At 40.3% G+C, this 21,599-nt stretch overlaps 1 protein-coding gene across 4 annotated transcripts in view; it reads left to right on the top strand.

Moving 5' to 3' along the window:
- LOC122799918 (PDZ and LIM domain protein 7-like) overlaps positions 1-21,599 on the top strand; it is a 1,210,551-nt gene that overhangs the window by 11,677 nt on the left and 1,177,275 nt on the right. The window contains exon 1 of one of the 4 annotated variants that reach the window (XM_044069317.1): positions 15,326-15,478. The exons of the other annotated variants lie outside the window; for them this stretch is intronic. The gene's annotated coding sequence lies outside the window, so the exon portion shown is untranslated. Of the gene's footprint in view, positions 1-15,325; positions 15,479-21,599 lie in introns of those variants that run through there. 4 annotated transcript variants of the gene reach the window in all.

Below are 21,599 nucleotides of genomic sequence, written 5' to 3' on the forward strand. Positions count from 1 at the left end.
GTCGGTGATCTATTGTATTTTTTTTTTCAGAAACTAGTACTATTTGGTTGTTTCTTTTTTGTGTGTGCATTTTCTGACTTGATAGGGAAGCTTCAAACTTTTGTGTAGGATTATTTTTTTCTAAACTGATAGCAAACTAAAATACTGAGTATATTTTGTGCTCTAAAGGGTATAATCTAACGTTAGGATCATAGGAAGTTACTGGGCTACTGGCTCTGGAGCCCTTATAAGCCTAGTCAAAATGTTATGTCCATGTTCCCAAAGTCAGCACCTGTTGACCCTGTCAAGCAGGGACAGAGGTGGGATCCCAGGGGTAAATTTTCTGTTTCCCTTTCCAATCATCCAGGTTTCGCTTAAACAGGGACAGAGAGGTAATCTGTTTTAACATGAAGGAGCTTATTCCACAGATGGGGGGAGGAGTCTCTGGGACACAAATCTATCCCACCAGCAAGTTCTATTAATGTTGTTGCAGGCCAGGTTTAGGTCCCAAGTGTGAGTTACACATGTGGTGTTTGATTTGTGGATGTGCAGCATTTTCAGAGGTCACCTCTGAGTAGTCGATATGAGATGGAGTAGAGTGAAAGGGACCTCAGCCTGTCCACATAGAGTAGGTGTTTGAGACCCTGGATTTTCCTAGTCGGAAACTTCTGCAGTCTCTCCAGCCGCTGCATGTGCTTAGTGAGGTACATACCAAAGAGGCATTGTGCTCAATTAGCTTGATAAGGGAAGAGAACAGGGAGGTTATGACTTCTTTTTTCCTGGATGCAATGCCATTACACAATGCATGGTGATAGTAATGATAACCCTCTTAGAACTATCCTGTGAGTTAGCACATTATAGTTAACCTTCCTCTTTTAGAAAATTTTTAAGGTAAATATGCATTGTTTTTATACATAATGCACAGAGATGTGCTTTTTAAATTTGAAAACAAGAATACATATTGCCCAATTCATATACAAAAGCACGTATTTCTGATAACAGGCTTATGCTATTGGTGGAAACCTGAAATAAAGAGCAAGCATTTGCACCAACATATACCAAACAAAGAGCATGGATTGGGAATTTAACCAATAGCGCCGGTACAGTTTGTGATGACAGCTATTGGATTACCCATCTAGCTATTAGACTTAATTGGCTGAACATGGAAATAACAAAAGATGATTGGTGGATCAGTAGTTTCATATGTATTTTACTTTTTGATGGATTTTTGGCACAATTTATAAGTGTTTGGATGACCTTTGTATAAATAGGAAGTTATTGTTTACGATTAGATCTGATGAAGGGTATTATACCCGAAAGCACTCATCTCTTGTTTGTTGATATCAACAATCTGCCCTAGGGCATTTACAAGCCTAGCCAGAGTGTGTTTGGCTTTCGCCACCCTTCTTAGATTAGTTGACTGTGCCTCTGTATAGTAGGTCACAGAAGATAGCCCATTTCAGGTTAGTTTACCTTGCCTCTGTCTGGCAGTGTCACAGAAGAGATCCCAGGGGTAAATTTACGATCTCCCATCCAAACGTCAAGATTCTTCTTGAAGAGGGTTATTGAGGGGCTCTGTCTGACATGGATTGGGATTTTGTTCCAGAGTGAGGGGAGCCTCTGGGCTATGAATCTGTCCTTCCAGCATGTTCTATTTATTTCTGTGCTGAGGTCACTGGAGTGTGTAGTTCTGATGGATTTGGATTTCTTGAGGTGGAGCATGTCCATTAATTCTGGGTTGGACATGGTTTTATACGTCAGGCACAGATCGCCTCTGAGTAGGCGGTAAGCAACTGAGTAGAGCTGGAGTTTCTTTAGCCTAACTGCGTAGGGCATCTGTTCAAGTCCCTTGATCCTCTTGGTGAGGTACTTTTGGGGTCTTTCTAGTTGTAGCAGGTGTCTGGTAAGGTACATCCGAAATGGGTTTATTTTATTTTATTGTATTTACTTTGCAAGTTTTAATATACTTTAGGAACATTAGTCTGCATACCATACTTCAATGTGGTGAATACGCAAAACTTGTTTCTTATTATATATACATATATAGACTAATTAATTAATATATTTTATATAGGTTTACTGTCATGTACTTGACTCAACAGGTGTTAGAGTCCTTCTATGCTGAATTCCAGTATACTTGGCACAGACACCAAAACGTCTTACCACTCTGGACCCAGGAACAAGCGTTACCATTGGTCCAGAAGGGGACAAGGTTGGACAGTCAGTAATGTTGGTTTTCAACATTCGCAATGCGGGACTTGACCAGGTGGACTTGACCACCTGTGAGTCGATTACATGATAGTAAACCCATATGTATGTATATATAACATATACATACACACATGCATATAGAGTGTGTGTATAATTGTATATGCATGTTTATGTATGTGTATATAATCACTGTACAGTCCTAAGAGGAGTTAAATGTGCATCTTTGAAAAACAAACTCTCCCGGCTTATTCAGGCACAAAAAAAATCCAGTTTTCTGAGTAACTATCCTGCCCTTACCATGTTAGTCATGTCATACTGTTAATTCAGTCAAAAATGAGGTCTTCAGAAGTTATTCAGGTTGAACTGTAAAATCCAGTAATTAAATGTGACACCTTGTATTCCTTCCATGTGTCTAAACTTTGTAAGTACAGTTTAGTTCAACAGCATGGAGCTTCTTAGCCTTCTATTTGTTTAAAGCCCTTACACTGATGTGAACTTGCTGTTACTCACATAATTTCCTAGTTTTTCTGTGCTGACACATCAGTTCCTTCTCAAACATTCATTCTTGCACCTTTTGTCTGCCTTTAGGCTCTCTTAACCTCAAAGATCATCAAACCAAGACTTCCTCCACCTGTCATTCATATCTGTCTTTACTTGCCCATTTCTGCCGCGCCTCAGATTCTTATTCAAGCTCTACTCTAAATGTCTGTGTACCAACCTGCTCAGGACTGCCTTCTATTACCATTACCTCACCTGCGCAAGTATATTTGCTCCTATCTTGACTTGATAACTGCATTCATTTTCTCTTCCATAAAGCACTTCATTTCTATTTTCATGTCTTCCATATGTTTTACCTGTGTGTTTTTTTTTACTGCTTTACTCTTTCCATGGTTTCTATACTGTTACCATTCCACTAGTTATTGCCTTCCATTTCATGGAACTTTTCTTCCCGTGTGTACATTTTTGTTTTCCAGATTCTTTATGATGCGTTCTTGTTAAACCTGTTCAGATTCTGAACTGAATTTTACAGTACCTTCTTGTAATTGTCTTTTTGGGGCATATGGGTCTAAATGTGGAGGGAATCTTTCAGATGGCATGTTATAGGTCAGTAATATCAAGGATTGACCAGATTCTAGTGTCCCTTTCAGATGGTATGTTATAGGTCAGTAATATCCAGAATTGACCAGATTCTAGTGTCCCTTTTGTTTATTTAAACAAACACTCTGAGTTAGCAAATATTGTTGAGGTGTATTTTAAGTTCGCTTGGTTTGTAGTTTGCTCCTAAGGAATTCCTGTTTTATCTGAATCTGTGACAAATGTTGCAATTCTCATCTGTGAATGAAAAGACTGTGGACGTGTGAGCAATATCTGTTGGTCATTTCTTCTTTGAGAGAAATACATTTTTGAGGCACTGTGTTTCATATAGACCTTGATAAGCATTATGAAAAGCCACCGTTGTCTTCAAACACTGTAGATCTGTTTTTTTATACCTTTCTTTGTACTGTTGTGGAAGGGGATTCTGGTTTGGGCTAGCAGCCATTAATTAGTGGGCTGATAGAATGTACAAGTACTTGTGGTTTGACTTTGAGAAGACATGAAGTAGGAGGCATGACCTGAATATCTGTCAGAGATGCAAATGGGTGTGCTTAACCTGTCCACTGCAAAAATCAGGTTCCCAGTGAAGTGGGATAGGCTAATAAAACAGTGAATGGTAAAGAGAGTATTTGCCATTATTTATTCTTTCCTGTCTGTACTGTATGTGTATTCAGAAATGTTAAATTCATTTTCATTTAATAATTGAAACATACGGCTTTAATTGCCTCTAGGTACATTGGTCAAGCCAGTTTACTCATGACTGGCACAGAGCAATCCACATGTTGTAAACAGTGAGAGCAACGGATCATACCTCTAAATTGTCCAGAATGTCCAGATTTTTGGTTCTTACTTTTGGTGTGTTCCTCATAAAATTAGTTTTTTTGGCAAATCACTGGGATGATCCTAAGGACTGAAGTCACTAAATGACCTACATTTGCGTTTCAGACTTCAAATCCTTCAGAAATGTATGTTAAAACAAACCCTGTTACTGTAGCAGCTTTAAGTTTATAAGAGCAATATTTAAAATGTCCCTAGTTTTGGGCCTTTGTCCCCTGTTTTGTCAGGCTTTGTGCAGATTTCTTGTACTAACAGGTTGAGAGGTATGCTAACGGTTAATCTGATATGATCAGTTGGACAGGCATAGGTAGTCACTGTTACACTCCACAGTTGTTTAAAAATGTATTGTGGTAATTTCATGGTTAAAGAGGCAAAGGGCTGTTTTAGAAGTGGTATCTAATGGCTACCCCCCCCCCCCCCCCCCAAAGAGCATATGCTTGCTCAGAAAGCTATGAAAAACCAAGCACAGGGGACAAGTTCCAGTGAGTTCTTAGTGGGAGAGAGTACATCTCTAACATTAACACAGTCAACATCATGTGAGGAGAGAGGATGTTGGATGAAGTTCTCCTTAAGAGTTCTAGACTAGGCATAGAAAGCTTGGCCACTGATGCCCTCTTTCATGCTTCTTGACAGAAGGTATCATTGTTATTTGGCTAAAAATGTAAGGAGTGACAAGTGTTTGTACTGACAGGTGTAGATCAGCAACTACAGTATTATGGTTGTTGGCTTACTTTTTCAGTGACAAGGTTTCCATTTGTGGGGTTAAGAGTTTAGGTGTAGGAACAGTAAATGTTAATAAAGCCTGGTAAATAGTCTCCTGTCTCATAGCCAAACACACAACATATCATTATGAATGACATGAATATGACAATTGTATCTTGGAAGTGATCCCTGCTTCTTGCATTCTGAATACCTATAATCCATAAATTGAGGCTTAAAGCTAACATTTTAAGCATGTTGTAAGACAAGAATTCACATAATATTTACTAGACATGTAATTGTTCTCTTTTGTCCTTCTCCTTATAGTGGTGATTTTGCCCATTTCTCCCGTAACAGGTTTCTGCTCCCCCCTACTAATTTCATAGGTTCAAAGGTGGGTACTAGATTATCTGCCAGAAGGCATTTATAAGCCTAGTAGAAACGAACTGACAAAAGACTGAAGAAAAGAACACACTGTGAACAAGCACAACACTTCACTCAGCTCGATGAAGAAATAAATATAAAAAGCAGTTATTATAAGAATGGCTTTTTACATTTATTTCTTCATCGAGCTGAGGGAAGTGTCGGTGCTTGTTTACAGTGTGTTTTTTTCTGCATTTATAAGCCTAGCCAGAATGTGTTGGTTTTCGCCGTCCCCTTAGATTAGTTCCCTGTGCCTCTCTCCAGCAGAGACACTGAAGTGATCCCTGAGGTAAACTTTCTGTTTCCCATCCACTCGTCAGGTTTCTTTTTAAGAGTGTTAGTGAGGAGCTCTGCCTAATATAGATTGGGATCTTGTTCCAAAGCATGGGAAGTCTCTGGGACAGGAATCTATCCCTCCAGCACGTCCTATTTATTGTTGTGGTGAGGTTTAGATTCCTAGAGCATGTGGCTTGAGGGGATAAGGTTTTCTTTAGGTGGAGCATGTCCATCAATTCTGGGTTGGACATGGCCTTGTATGTCAGGCAAAGATTACCTCTGAGTAGGTGGTATGCAACCGAGTACAACTAGAGTTTCTTCAGTTGAACTGCATAGGGCAACTGTTTGAGGCCATTGATCCTCTTGGTGAGGTACTTCTGTGGTCTTTCCAGCTGTTGCAGGTGTCTTGTAAGGTACATCCCAAATGGGTTGTTTTACTCTAAGATGGGTCTGATGAGTGATGAGTAGAGGGGCACAATGACCTCTTTTGATCTGGATGCGAACCCTTTTGTGATTAGGTAGGCCACGTAGAAGGATTTTCTAACCATTTTGGCAATGTAATTATCAAAGGTGAGATTACTATCTACTTGGGTCCTCAGATCCCTTATTATGTCTTCCGTATTTAAGGGACTACCAGATATGTGGTAGTTTGTGGGTACTTTGTTTTTTCCAAAGGGGATGACTATGCACTTTTTGGCATTTAGCTTGAGGCCATGATTTTGACACCAGGTATCCATCTCAGTGAGACCCTTTTGGAGGATGTCTGTGTCAGCCGGAGAGTCAGTTAGAGCCCCTAGTTTGCAGTCATCTGCGAACTTGGTCAACCATAGTCCTCCTGTGCTTGCCTGAACAGGAGGGGTTCTAGGACTGAGTCCTGGGGAACACCACTTGTAACCGGTTTAGAGACACAGCCATAGTCCTCCTGTACCTCTGAGAAGTATATGCCGAACAGGAGGGGTCCTAAGACTGAGCCCCGGGGAACACCACTTGTAACCGGTTTAGAGACGGACCTAGCTCCCGCAACTCTCACCATGTGGGTTCTGTCTGAGCCAGTTGGCAACCCATATTGTGATGTAGGGGTTTATGTTCAGGCTGGTGAGCTTGTCTATAATACCAGAATGGGGAATGGTGTCGAAGGCCTTGGCGAGGTCTAGGTAGGCTGTGTACCACCTTTCCCTTGTCTATAGCCTTGGTAACTGTCTCGAAGTCCACCAGGTTTAGGAGGCATGATCTGCCCTTAACAAGGCCAAACTGGGTAGGGTCCAGTGTTTGGAGGTTCCCAATGTCTCTGTTAATGAGTTCCGTGATGATGAGCTCCATAGCCTTGCAGACGAAGCTCGTCAGGCTTATAGGGCGATGGTTCCCGGGGTCTGTTGTGGTCAACCTTTTGTGGAGTGGAATAATCATTGCTGTGCGCCACTCTGTGTATGTAGCCTGTGGAGAGGCTGAGTTTGAACAGTGTGTTTAGGTGATGGGTTAGTTTGTCTTTGAGCTCATGTAGGACGCAGCCTGGGACACTGTCTGGTCCCATTGATGCTGGGTTTGTGGCTTTGGAGAGGGCTGTTTTAACTTGAGTGTCTGTGGTTTCAGGGACTCTACATTCTTCTGGTATAGTTATGGGCCCTTTTGGGGGTGAGAAGGGGGTGACGTTTTTTTGGGGGTGAGAAGGGGGTGACGTTTGCGCTGAACCTGTCTGCCAGGATGTTGGCGATCAGTCAGTTCAGTGTATTTTGTGCCATTCTGCACCAACTCTGAGCAGATCTGAGCATTGCCACTTAGATTCTTGACATAGCTAAAGAATGCCTTGTGGTTATCTTTGGAGTCCTTGGCATTTTTTTCTTTCAAAGCTCGCCTTGGATGATTTTATGAGGGATCGTAGTTTCTTGCTGATGCTGATCAGGGATGTTTTCCCTTCTAGGAATTTTACTCTCTTCTGTACTAGTTTCCTCCTATTGTATAGCTTGTTTATGGTAGGAGTCCACCAGGCTGGTTTCCTTTTCTTGGAGGAGTGAGTCTTGTTTTTTCTTGGGATGGCACAATTCATGCATTCTTGTAGCTGCCCGTAGAATGCATTAGTAAAGGATTTTGCAGCTTGGACAGTGTTATCCTTAAGCATGGGGGCTTTGAAACTTTCCACCTTGGTCTTAAGTAATGTGAAGTTTGCTTTTGAAAAGTTTTTCATGGTGGTTTTCTTGTCGGGGGGGGGGGAGCGGAATATGGATATCCAAAGTGATTTGTTTATGGTCAGATCTAACCAGCGAGGGGTTGACCTCTAGTGTGGAGCACCAGTCGCCCATGTTGGTGATGACCTGGTCCAATATGTTGTCACCTCTGGTGGGAGTGTTGACCAGTTGAACCAGGGCGTTTGAGTTTATAAATTCTAGGAAAAGTTGGGCAAGGGAGTTAGTACTTGAGTAGTTCTCCCAGTTAATGTTTGGGTAATTGAAATCACCCAATATTAGGGTGTTTGGTAGAACCTTTATGTTTCCCAGTGTTTCCAGAAACACAGAATGGGGGTCCTGGGACATGGTGGGTGATCTGTAGCAAGCTACAATTTGAATTGCAGTTTTGCCCATTGTTAGTTGCACATGGAGGATCTCTGAAGCATTGTGCTGTGCCACTAACCTGGAGGTGTGGGTATCCTTGATGAATATGGATATGCCCCTGCCTTTTGTATTTTGGTTTAAGTTCTGTGGCCAAAATGTATGGTATGAGTTGTAGACTGGTAGTGCTGGGGTGCTCTCTGGAGCCTTAAACCAGGTTTCTGTTACTGCACATTTATCGATTTTCTCCATACTGAGGAGTGCCTCAAATGCGTACATTTTGAGGTTTAGACTTCTGGCATTGAGTAGCATTATGGTGGGTTTGCCTTTTGAGCCTTGCCTAAAAAAGGCACTATGGGGGTGGCAAGAGCCTTGGCAAGTATTCGAAAGCCTAAGGATGACAGGTGCAAGCCATCTCCAGCGAAGCAGCGTGGCTTGTCGAGCATGTCATCCCAGGTGGACAGACACTGGATCCCCTTTGAATGACACCAGAAACTTTGCCAATTATTTTCTTTATACCGTGGTATCATTCTTGGTGAGGGCAGGATGCTGGTCAGGATCATACCGGCCTGGGCTACATGATCAGAGAGCTCTTCCATGTCTCTTTTCATGTACTCCAGTGAGGTATGGCTCAGGTCATTCACACCAACATGGATAATGACAGAGTCATATTTAAACTTGTTCTGGAGTGACCTGAGTGCTTGTGTTATGTGGCGGAGCCTGGCACCCAACAGGCATCTAACAGTAACCTTCTTATTCAGCCTAGTGAATGGGACATCAGTGTGCCTGACTATAGAGTCCCCTGTTACTAATATGTTGGGTATGTTATTTTGCCTTAAGGGCTGTGATTGCATGGCACACTGGTTTTGTGAAGTATGTGTTTCATGGTTTGTGTTTGGGAGTGGAGGTTGCTTGGATTTTTGCTTTGGAGGTCTCTGGTTTTGCAGATTTTTATTTAGAGCCTCTGAGTATGTTTTCGTGTATTTATGTGTGTTTTTTGCCGGTGCTGGTTTAATGGGTCTATGTAAGGCTGGTGCCTCCTTTCCAGATTATAGCCTTTAGGAGTATGTTGCTATATATTTTAACCACTTCTTTCCCTTGCATGAACTGTTCTAGAATTTTCTTAGCCCTCATCTATAGTTTTGCATTGGCAGTGCACCAAGTCCCATCTTTTAGTGCTTACTTTCCTAGTGAGAATTTTTTTCTTGACTTGCTCAATAAACATTTTCATATGTCTTTTATGCTCAAACATTAACATTATGCTTAAAGATTTGTTCTCAATCCACTTTATGAGAAGTTGACTTTAGTCTTTTTTGTTCTGGGGGGATGGTGATGGGAGTGGCATGTCCTGTACTACATCACATTTACTGTGACATAATACTCACTTCTCATACTAAACTGTAATTAATGTTAGGTTTGGTAAGGAATGTTAAAGCATGTTCAAAATATAGTCCTGTAATAACCTGAAAAACTGGATCAGTTTTTCAACAATGTTGGTAAACAGTGGTATGCTGACATTGCAAGCAGTTTGTCTATGTAACTAGCCTCAGCCAGTGATGTAGAATGATAATGTTACCTGGAAGCAGGAAGGGATAGAACAGCCTTGTATGCAGCACAATGGTCTGTTTTTCATTTCTTTCTTATGAGAAAAAAATAGCATGTATTATTTGATGTTCTGCTGCAGCTCATTTAAACTTCTTAGGACAAAATGCACACTGCTAGCTACAAAGATTTGTATTTTACTATTTGTATTTTATTTATGTGTGTTTTGTAATTGTCTAATTTTTTTAAATTTCTTTTTAGTAGGATATCATTTATTTCTGTTTGACATTTTTAAGTAAAATTCGTAAGTTAGCTCACCATGGAGTATCAGAAATATACATCTCCTTCGCATGTGGGAAAAATATCAGCTCTGACTTTTCTGAAGCTGCTTTTATATTACAAAAAAAGACAGCAGATTCTGATGGCATGCAATGGCATTAACTCCATTTAGGATTTACTTGTACACCCCACTTACCATAGAGTTACTAATGTTTACAAATACCTGATACAATTTTATGGACTGATTTGGCCACAGAGTTTTTCATTGTTGAAAATGTATTGGGGTCTTTCGTGATGGCTGCTGTGCTTAAGTTTGAGTGTCTTTGCCATAACTGTCTAACTTTGTATTCAAAGTTTATAGATGGAGATAGGGGTGGCAAAACCATCCCATGGTAGTGTAAAGAGGCTTGAGCCCTGCAAAAAAAAATAAATAAAAATAAACAATGATTTTTGAAATGATTGGAAAATGTGTGTCTCTCTATTGAAATATAGAGCCCTTTTCTGACTTTAGCCCCAATCTTTTACATGTGATTAATTCACGTCACTTTAATCATTCACATTTGTGCATACACACCCAAAGTGAAATGAAAGTAAGCTATACAGACACAGTCATGCATAACAACACTACACAATGTGTATATAGTAATAAAGCTATATTCTAAACAGTAACATTAATAGAGGGCATATTTAATATTGGCAAACAGTGACACAAACTGCTGTGCTGTGCATATCTGCATATGTCTGTGATGTATTTACTGCACGCAGTTTCTGTAATGCACTGAAACACATGCTGTCATAGGCTCTGATTAGATTGACATGTGAAATGTCAAATGGCAAAATGTTTTGTCGTGAGTGGGCAGTACTTTGACTTTGCACTGCCATCTTCCTTTTAAAAGGAACTGCTATATGCAGTAAGCTGTATGGTGGTACTCTGCCCCCCCCCCCCCCCCCCCGTGAGCAGATGGGGCTTTGCCCAGTATACTACTTTTTAACAGATCAAGTCAAGAAGTTGCTGCTTTAATAAAGGATTTTTAAAGCAAGCTACAATAACGTGTTTGGCATTTTCTCACCCATGCATACACACACAAGCACAAATAATTCATGCATCCACGAGAATAAATTGCAGGACAAAATTCTGTATTCAAGACAGCATGCATCTTTTGTGCAATGAGATATGCTAGTATGTGTGAATCTTTTAATGTTTATGTTGTTCAAATGTTGTTTTGGGGGGACTTTATTGGGTGATTTTAAATTGATTACCATTGATTGTAGTTTTTTCCTCCCCTGCCAACGTTTAACATGCACCAAGACACATGCAATACGCTGGTTGGGTAGGGAGTGCTAGATTCCGGAAGCTGGTATGCAATTCCAAAAATCTTGGCCATGTCCAGCAGTGCTGTTAGAAGTATACTTAACAAAACGCCCATCTTGTGATGAATCTGTTTTACTTGATTGTTTTGCTACTGGTACCGCCTTTTATAGTGTGCAGGAAACTCTTGTGTACTTTACTGGGTATTGATGAATTTATCATGAGCTTCTGAGAGGATTGATACAGGATGTGAAACATGTTTTTATGTGTATTGTGAGCATTGCTGAAGTTACCTGTGATGCTCCAGTCGTTTAAGGAAATACTCTTTGGATTATTTAGAAGCACCATAAATTGTAAAGCATTTTACATTTTTAATCTCGCCAAATAACCTGGATGTCCAGCTGGAGTACCAAAGCCCAAATCTTCCATTTAGCCATATGACCTAAGCTCATGGGTGCAAAGGTACATAAGCAGGTGTATGAGCGTAAATCCTCAAATGTTCTCTAAGTCAGTAAGCCTGAAGAAGCTTGAAAGACCAAATAAACTGATGTAAAATGAATCCAAACACACAGCAACATGAAATATCCCAAAAATGTACTCATGAGGCAGTCATTGGAAACCAACTCCAACTTTGAATGGTGCTTCTGGTACCTCGGCAAACAGCCTTCAAGGAATAACATAAGCCACTAACCATTCCCATTTTATGTCAAACTGCTCTAATTAAACAATCCTGTCATCACCCAATAATCTACTACAAGAACCTGCTTAAACAAACGTACCTTTAAAAAGGGTAAAATATTTTTCCATATACAATGTTATAAAACATAGTTACACATTTAAAGTCACATCCAAATTCATATCTTTAGGTTTTAAAGTATTATAATTTAGAATGAACCTGCTTTCCATTTTTAGCAAACTAGCTAAAAAATCCCCAACCCTAGCAAGGTATGAATGGGATGCGAATTTACATGTGTAAGTTATAATATTGTATATATGATGTTTAAATAGGTTATTGTAGTAGATTATTGGGTGATGAGATGATTGTTTTAATTGGAGCAGTTTGATATAAAATGGGAATGGTTGGTGGCTTATGTTCTTCCTTGATGGCTGTTTGCCAAGGTACCAGAAGCACCACTAAAAGTTGGAGTTTGTTTCCAATGATTGCCTCCTGAGTGTATTTTTTAGACCAAATAAACTGTTCGGGTAAGAGAGGAGAGACAGAAGCACTGTGATACCCCTTGGTACATAATGAAGAAAGGGATAAGAATCAGAAAAGAGGGAAGGAGCTTGCAATAGTGATCAGTAGGACATCTACTGCTATGGTAAGCTCTTATGGAACTGTATTATGTCTTTCCTTAAACCACTGATGCGTTATTCAAAACAGTAGGGTGATTTCTAAAGCTTAAGAGGTGTGATGGGTGGATGAAAGAGCGATCAAAGAATTGTTCAGTAGTCCATAGAGTACCAACTTGGTGAAGGCAGCTCTGGATCTGTTTGGTGAAAATATGCACAAGGAACCAAGTAGTTGCTTCAAAAATTGTTCCAGTGCCAATACCCTTATAAGAGCCTGCAGATGAGGGCACTGCTCCAGTAGAATTAGCACTGGAGAGGGTAAGGATTTGCCACGTAAAGTTTGCAACTGTCTGCTTTGAAACTGGGTTACCTAACTTGGAGTCTTGAAAAGAGACAAAGGTGATGTTGGGATCATGTGAAATGTTGCAAAAAGCCAAATGATATGTGGACTGTCTTTCAGAAGCATGTTTAAGCAAAGAATGGGTGGTGTTAATACATGAGTCATGTTTTCTTTACATGTGTCATTCTTTTGAGGATGGCGTAAAGAGAAGAAACAAAACTTCTAGATCAGAAGAATTCAACTTTGGGGAGCTGTTTTAATTTTTCACAAAACTAATTAATTTATCTGTTTTAACAGTTATTTTTTTTTTTTTGGAACTGGGTGGTACTTAAACAGTACACATTTCTCTCTCCTCCCAGGTATTTTATTTATTTATTGATTTGTTTTATTTATTTGCATCTGTTTACCAAGATGGTCCAGCTGGGCCAGAAGAAGTGCCCATTTTCAGTGGAGTCCTGGGGAGAAAAGCTTCCCATATAAAGCATTTCATATGCAATACAGAATTTACATTAATAAAGACATTTAGCACATATTATTGGCAGCTTATCCAATTTGTGATAAAAAAAAGTACATGACTAATCATTGTCAAATCAAAAATATTATACAAGCAATATAGAGTATATACAAGAGAACATTCCATATGAGTAGTTATTAGCTAGCAAAATGTATATAGGACACTTCATGCAGTGGGTGCAAAGCAGATATAGAAATTAAGTGGAGACTAGGCACTTAAATGTTTCACATGTTTAGGAGGTGTAATAGCTGAGTTATGGGCTATATGTGTCCTGCTGCAGGAATAAGCGAAGTCTGTGGATATTGTTGCAGATATAAGTGGTGGTATGATATTAAGGTAGGTCGTGAGAGTACCTGAATGTCACAAGGAAAGGCAAGTAAATCAAGATATCAACAGCAGTGTAAAAAGGGAGGTGCTTATTAAGATCACTTTACAGTAAGGGTGGGCAGTTTAAAATCACCAGGTTTTAAAAAGCATTGCAACGGACGGGAGGATGGGTGGGAAAAACCTAGCAGGGAATCACCAGCAGTGCTTTTACTTTATGCAGGCCTGAAATATTTTCAGAAAACTATAAAGACACAGAAATTTGCTGTGTATGTAAGTTTTGGAATTATTAATGTAAATATGACACCCTGAGCATCACATCAGTATAAGGTAACTGCAGAAACACCTTAAGGGTTCACTCTGTTGTAATGAGTTAAAGAAAGCATACCAAGGGGCAGCCTGATGGGAATTCAGAGCACTGATTTTTTGCTGGCAGTACAGATAATCTGTTCACACAGAGTTCTTGGTGCTATTTTGATCCATTTCTGTCAGTAATGACATGAAGTTCTGTTGAGGTATTGGGGTGTCCGCAAAACCTTGGTTATGGTACTGTTTGGATGTCAGCAAGACCTTGGCTGCTCAGGGAAGTTTAGAACATTTTAAAGGGTATTGCACTGGGTCAGTAGTTATGAAGTGGATAGAGACTGTTCCACTTACACAGCCAGCTCCTGAAAACCATAGCCGCAGTTGAATACTGTGTTTCACTTCTGCTTCCTTTCTTTGGACATGATGTTGAGATACCTCACTGAGTTTGGAAAACAAGTGAAGAAAGTAATAACAAAATTCGAACCACCACGCTGTGAAGTACCAATTATTTATTAAGACACTCTTAACTGACATTTCACAGCGTGGTGGTTCCAATTTTGTTATTACTTGTTCTGGTTGCTGAATTTGAACCTTTAGTGTTCTGGGTCCTGCTTTGAAAACAAGAGCATATATTGTATGTCATGAGTCACAAAGACTGATGCAGTAACTTTATGGAGAAGGCAGTACTCTATTAAGCTTTGTTGCCTCTGACAAGATGAGTGGGCATTTACGGGTTGGGATATCAATCTTGGATGTCCTATGGAAATTCTGAGAAGGATGGAGAAGAAAGGGTTTTGGTTGGCATCCTAACCAGCTGTTCCTAAACAGTGTTGACTGCAGTTACGAAGATACCCGAGATGCTGCGCAGCATCAGTGGCTGATTGCAGATTGCTTTGCAAGGAACCTTTACTCTTTATTCAGTTACACCAGATGCTTTGAGAGAAGGTCATTCAAAAGCTACATTCATGAGGACAGTTACCTCCTTGGCATGGCTGTCAGCCTCATAGACAAGTGGGCAACCCCATATGCATTGCAGATGGTAGCAGCTATGTGTGCATGAAATGTCACTGTTTAGAGACTCCATTTTCTGTTATTTAATCAACAGTTACACAGTACTGATGGATAGAATCTAAGGCTGCTGTGGGAGAAAGAGGGAGTTACCAAATGCCAGGATGCTACACCACTAGTATGTATTGTTTTGAGTGCCATTTGAGGGATGTGGGTTGTCTCAGCAAGGTTTTAGGATTTGGAGTGAGCTGTGTATTTAGTCAGATTTAACATCATAAAGTGCAAGCGACTGCATGACAAACTGTTTTTTCTTTTTTTGTTTATTAACTAGGTAATCCACTAGCCAAGAAGCACTATATATTTAAGTGACTTTCTTGGTCTTCATAGTCAAATGAAAACTGAGTAGCTCAAATCCAGGACTAGAAGATGAAGCTCATTAGCTTGTGACCTTAATTCCTTTCCTTGGATGGTTCCTTGGATGGTAAAGCGTAGGAGATGAGGTATTGTATGTTGTCTAGATGTGGTTCACTGTAGATCAGGTAATTTTACAGGAAAATCAATGTAGAAGTTAATGTGGGTTGATTGTGCGTTATAGTTTTACTAAGATGAGCTAAAGACCACTTCGTCCTCATCATTGCAGGCTTAATCTCCGGAATTATCCATCACCTCTGTTCTGCTTTCAGATATTCTTCAGTGCTACAGGTAGTCCCTGTCAGAATGTTAAGGCCATAACGACATAAAATCCTGAGAGTGGGGTCTTGCTTGTCTTATTTCAACAATACTAAGCAGTCTGCTAAGAAATTTGTAGTATGTGGTAGAGACAATGTGCACAGGACCAGATGTCTGTTTAGTTTGATAAGCGGTAGCATGAAGGTACTTGTGTACAGAAGAAACCAATGTTATCAGCCAGCATAAGGATGAGCCACCACCAACATTTTCTTCCATAATTTTGTATCTGGCTGTATATTTGGCAATTGTCATCTGGTAGTGGGAATTTTTCTCAGTTCCTCAGAACCTGAGCAACTATGAAATTACCCAGATATATATGTATATCTGAAGATTCATACTCTTATCTTCTCTGCTTGTACTTCCCATGAGGACCCGGTGTCTAAAAATGTTTGGCTCACGAAGTCTGTTCTGGAAATGACATCTGTTTCTTGTTCATTTTATTATCTTAACCGTTTCTGATTGGCAGAAGTGGAACTACTGGGTCATGCCTCCCAGAGCCTGTTATGGACGATGCCTGCTATTCATCTTTAAAAGCCCAGATTAGAACTATTATGCTACTAAAGTAGACCATTTGTGTTGACCATCCCTCAAATGACATTAACAGGAATCTGCTTGAGTGTTGGAAAAAAGTATTTTGTCTGCTCAGTGTACATTCCAGAAGTACTTGCATTTGAACAGTGATCAACCAGTTTATGCTTTTTTACTTTGCTAACTCAAAAATGTCTGAAAACCAGAGGTGCAAGTGTGAAAAAAAATGTTCGCTTAAATTTCAGAGTGTGGGAAATGAGCTATCCTGCCCACTAAAAGTTCTCCAGGAAGTCCCTTAACGGACGCTCAGGTTACCCAAGACCCTAGAACTATTCTGTCCTTCGCTTTCACTAGTGGGAAGACCCATTATCCTGAACAGGCGAGTTGTGGACATTTTTTAGAAAGGTGCTATGTCATATGATTGCTTGCCATTCATTGACTTGTTCCATGATCGGAAATTCATTGCTTCATCTCCTTCTGGATGAGGGGATACAAAACTGTTCAGTTGAATAGAACGTTATTCTGTTTTCCCAGCAAGTGGTGTTTTAAATGGCTGATTTGTTTGCATTCTACTGTTTTGAAATTTTTTTAGTGTTTCCCAACCTAAATTAGCGTAGCTAGTAGCTGTAGCACAGTCCAGATACAGGTTTGCTGCATCTGTATCTGTTTGTAGTGGCTGTTGTATTCTGAGCACATTTTCCAAGCCATCTTTGATTGGAATGGGCAATTATCAACCCCTGTGAGATACATGTGCTGATTGGAATCTGTCTGGTGAAGGGTGCTTGTCTAGGGCTTAGAGTAAGCATCCTCCTTGGTTCTTTTGAGTTTGTTTTTTTTGTTTTTTTTAGGTTTTTAGCTGCTGGTATATAAGCCCTGTATTTAAGAGGGTTTTTGCTTGTTTGCTCATCATGCAGCATCGTGCACTGCCGTACAATTGTGTGCCATAGCCGGACAGATAATTTCGACAATTTTTCCCTTAGAATTATATACAACCATAGTACATTAGTATAGTCCTCATCTTTAGTACATTTCTGGTCTAAGAAGCATTGCTAGTGAGCTGTGACCTATTAAACCACGAGCCAAAAATCCTATCCGAAATGCCTATCTACAGAGCACCTCCTAGATCAGTCCTGAAGGCACCCCCATTTGTGGTAAAATTTCTTCAAACCTGGCATTATGGACAGTTGGACTACCCCTGTTTCTCCTGCCAGCCTGGTCAACTTGGGTCTCCTGAGGGAGTGTAGCAACTGGCTCATGGATGCTGCCAACCCTCTACTAATAACTCACGCTAGTACAGAGTGTGAGAGGTGTATATATACACCAAGAATCTTGCGTCCCTGCTTTCTGTCACTCAAAACAGTAACACAGAAGAGGTTGTCAACTCACACACCACTACTCATAGACTTCACACTCATCCAACACACAAATCTACATACATGGAGGTTCTCTCAAAAAATTTACCGAAACACCAGAGACCTCCATAACATAAGACTGCTAACATAGTTCCCACAGCACCCAAGATGTGTAGCAACACCAGTATCTCGCCTACAAAGCCCATAATGCTTAACAGTCAAAAGTCAGATTTTCTTATCACTGGAGATGCCACAGTGAGGCACACAGATGGCACACTCACCACATTAGATAAGGAGAAATCCCAGTTAGCTGCCTGTCCAGTGCCAGGATTCATCAGATCACACATATACTTGGGTCTCTCGGCAACAAATACCATTATGACTCTCATAGTTCATGTTGGAATGAACAACATGAGATGTACCTCACTGGACTATATGAAGAGAGAGAGATGATTGAGCTCCGAGTATGTGTCCCAGGCAGGTATGTACCTAGCATATGACTGAGCTCGGAGTGTGTCCCAGGCAGGTATGTCCCTAGCCTTGAGCAGCATATTTACCCTCAACTAGAATGATGACACAGTATAAACAAAAAAAATGATCTATTTCAATAACTGGCTTACTTTTTGGTGTCATTCAAAGGGGATCCAGTTTCTGTCAGCCTGGGATGACATGGTAGACAAACCTCACTGCTTTGCCTAGAGATGGTTTGCACCTGGCACCACTAGGCTTTTGGCTGCTGGCAAAGGCTCTTGCCTCCCCCATAGTGCCTTGTTTTGGCAAGGCCTCAAAACAAAATTGCAGACGTGAAAATTGCCATTTATAACAAAATAAGGGTTATGCTACTAAAAGCTAGGAGCTTAAATCAAAAACTGCACACACTGGAAGCACTTCTATCACTAGAAGATGTACATGTCTGTGCAGTCAAAGAAATGTGGTTTATGGCTTCAGAGTACTCCAGCCTTGCAAGGTTACAATGACTTCCACACCTTCAGACTCCAAGATGAATGTGTGAGAACCAAAGGAGGCAGGGTTTCTATCTACATTAGAGATAAATTCACCTCCCAACTAGTTAGACTAGACAACTCCATGGAGTTACTCTAGGTTCAGATTACTGTGGGTAAGGCCCCCATTCAAGTCCTAGCTAGTTGCAGTGGATATAAAAGTGTACACATCCCTGTTAAAATGCCAGGTTTTTGTGATATAAAAAAATGAGATTACAATAAATAATTTCAAAACTTTTCCCACCTTTAATGTGACCTATAACCTGTACGATTCAGTTGAAAAACAAACAAATCTGTTGGGGAAAAATATAAAAATAAAAAACATACAATAAGCTGGTTGCATAAGTGTGCACACCCTTAAACTAATACTTTGTTGAAGCACCTTTTGATTTTAATTACAACATTCAGTCTTCTCTGGTACACACCTACCATCAATTAAAGAGACTCCGATTAACCCCAAATAAAGTTCAGCTATCCTAGTAGGATTTTCCTGACAATGACATTTACTCAGTTGCCTGCTACAGCAAAAGCCATGGTTTGCAGAGAGCTTGCAAAACATCAAAGGGATCTCCTTGTTGAAAGGTATCGGTTAGGAGAAGGGTACAAAAAAAAATTCCACAGTGTTGGATATACCATGGAACACAGTGAAGACAGTCATCAAAAAGTGGAGAAAATATGAGACAACAGTGATATTGCAAAGAACTGGACGTCCCTCCAAAATTGATGAAAAGACAAGATGGAAACTGGTCAGGGAGACTGCCAAGAGACCAAGAGCAACAATGAAGGAGCTGCAGGAATTTCTGGCAAATACTGGTTGCGTACATGTGAAAACAATCTCCTGTATTCTCCAAAGGTCTGGACTGTGGGGTAGGGTTGAAAGACAGAAGCCTTTTCTTGCACAGAAAAACATCCAGGCCCAGCTAAAATTGGCAAAACAATACATCTAGTCTCCGAAAAGCATGTGGGAAAATGTGTTGTGGTCTGATGAGACCAAGGTTAAACCTTTTGGCCATAATTCCAAAAGGTAGGTTAAAAGAAAAATAACACTTCGTATCACCAAAAGAACACCACCCCCAAGGTGAACCATGGTGGTAGCAGTATTATGCTTTGGGGTTGCTTTTTTCAGCTGGAATGGTGGCTTTATTCAAGGTGGAGGGAATTATGAACAGTTCAAAATACCAGTCACTTTTGGCCTAAAACCTTCCGGCATTTACTAGAAAGCTGAAGAAGAGGAATTTCACCTTTTAACATGACAATGACCACAAGCATACTTCCAAATCAACAAAAGAATGACTTCACCAAAAGAAAATTAAAGTTTTAGAATAGGCCATCTAGAGCCCAGACCTAAATCCAATAGAAAATCTGTAGGGTGACCTGAAGTGGGCTGTGCACAAGAGATGTCCTCGCAATCTGACAGATTTGGAGCGCTTTTGCAAGGAAGAGTGGGCAAATGTCAAGTCAAGATGTGCCATACTGATAGACTCCTACCCAAGAAGACTGAATGCTGTAATTTAAATCAAAAGGTGCTTCGACAAAGTATTAGTTTAAGGGTGTGCACACTTATGCAATGAGCTTATTGTACTTTTTTTATATATTTTTTCCCCTGACAGGTTTGTTTGTTTTTCAAAATTGTACAGGTTATAGGTCACAGTAAAGGTGGGAAAAGTTTTGAAATAATTTATTGTGGTCTCATTTTTTTATATCGCAAAAACCTGGCATTTTAACAGGGGTCTGTACACTTATATCCACTGTATAGATCCCCCTCCATAAATCATGATGCACGAGGTATACTTGACAAAACTAGAGTCAATCCAAATTTTGCCAAACACTCTGGTCATGGGAGATTTAAATTTTCCCACCATCAACTGGGAAACCCATTCTAGCCCTAACTCGTATGCGCAAAATTTCCTTGACTTTAACTCAAATGCCCTGGAACAAACTCCGACAAGAACAAAAAACATACTAGATCAGGTCCTCACTAACATGACAAACAGATGCAACAGCACAAAATGTCAGACCCTCATTAGTTAAATCTGACCACAAATCAGTCACCTTTGAACTGGCACTAACGCCAGAACTCACAAAAGGTGAAGTCAGACTAAAAAAGCTTCACCAAGGTAAGCTATACCCTTCTAGGGGCAGGTATAAATGCATACCAATCCCCACCCCCAGCTGGAAGTGGTAACTACACCAAAGCTTGCACTGAAGCTCTGTACAATCACTTTTATATAAGTGTATAGACTCTGCTGTTCCAGAGAGAATGCAAAGCCAGAGCCCCAGGTAAAACAAGCAACCCTGGTGGACATCCAGCATCGACAAACTTTACAACAAATGCAAAACATTGTTGTCTAAGAAAACTAAGGTGAAGCCCCAACTATGGAAAAGCACCCTCCTCAGCCTCAGCAGGCAAATAAGATATGTAAATCCTCTAAGGGTAACTTTGAGAAGAACCTAACAGTCACATCCAAGGATAACCATAAGGCCATTTACAGCTTCATATCTAGCCTAAAAGGTAAGGTAGTACCCAAGCATGTGACAAACTAGTGACTAATAGTATCACACACTCTTATCCTGCAGAGATAACAAACCTGCTAGTAGACAGATTTGGTGAAAATTTCACTCCCCTGTCCCCTCCAAACTCATCACAAACCTTGTCTTCACCCCTCCCCCACCCTACATATCTGAAGAGGATGTCATTAAAGCCTTGTCTAAGGCAAAAAAACACAGCATCTATGGGAGCAGACGGCATCCCAGGCTGTCTTCTTACAAACTAAAACATGAACTAACATCGCCATTAAGTACCCTATTCAATCATAGCCTATCCACAGCTTTATTCCTGCAGAATGGAGAACAGCAACAGTTATTCCCCTTCACAAAGATAGCTTAGCAACAGACCCAAGGAATTATAGACCCACAGATCTGACTCTGTAAGGCCATGGAACCTATCATCATGGACTTCATAAATAAAGACATAGGTGACCTCCAAACCCTGGATCTGACCCAACTCGGCT

This window comes from Protopterus annectens, chromosome 4.part0 (assembly GCF_019279795.1).
Source record: "Protopterus annectens isolate FY-2018-M chromosome 4.part0, PAN1.0, whole genome shotgun sequence".
NCBI classification, from domain to species: domain Eukaryota; kingdom Metazoa; phylum Chordata; order Ceratodontiformes; family Protopteridae; genus Protopterus; species Protopterus annectens.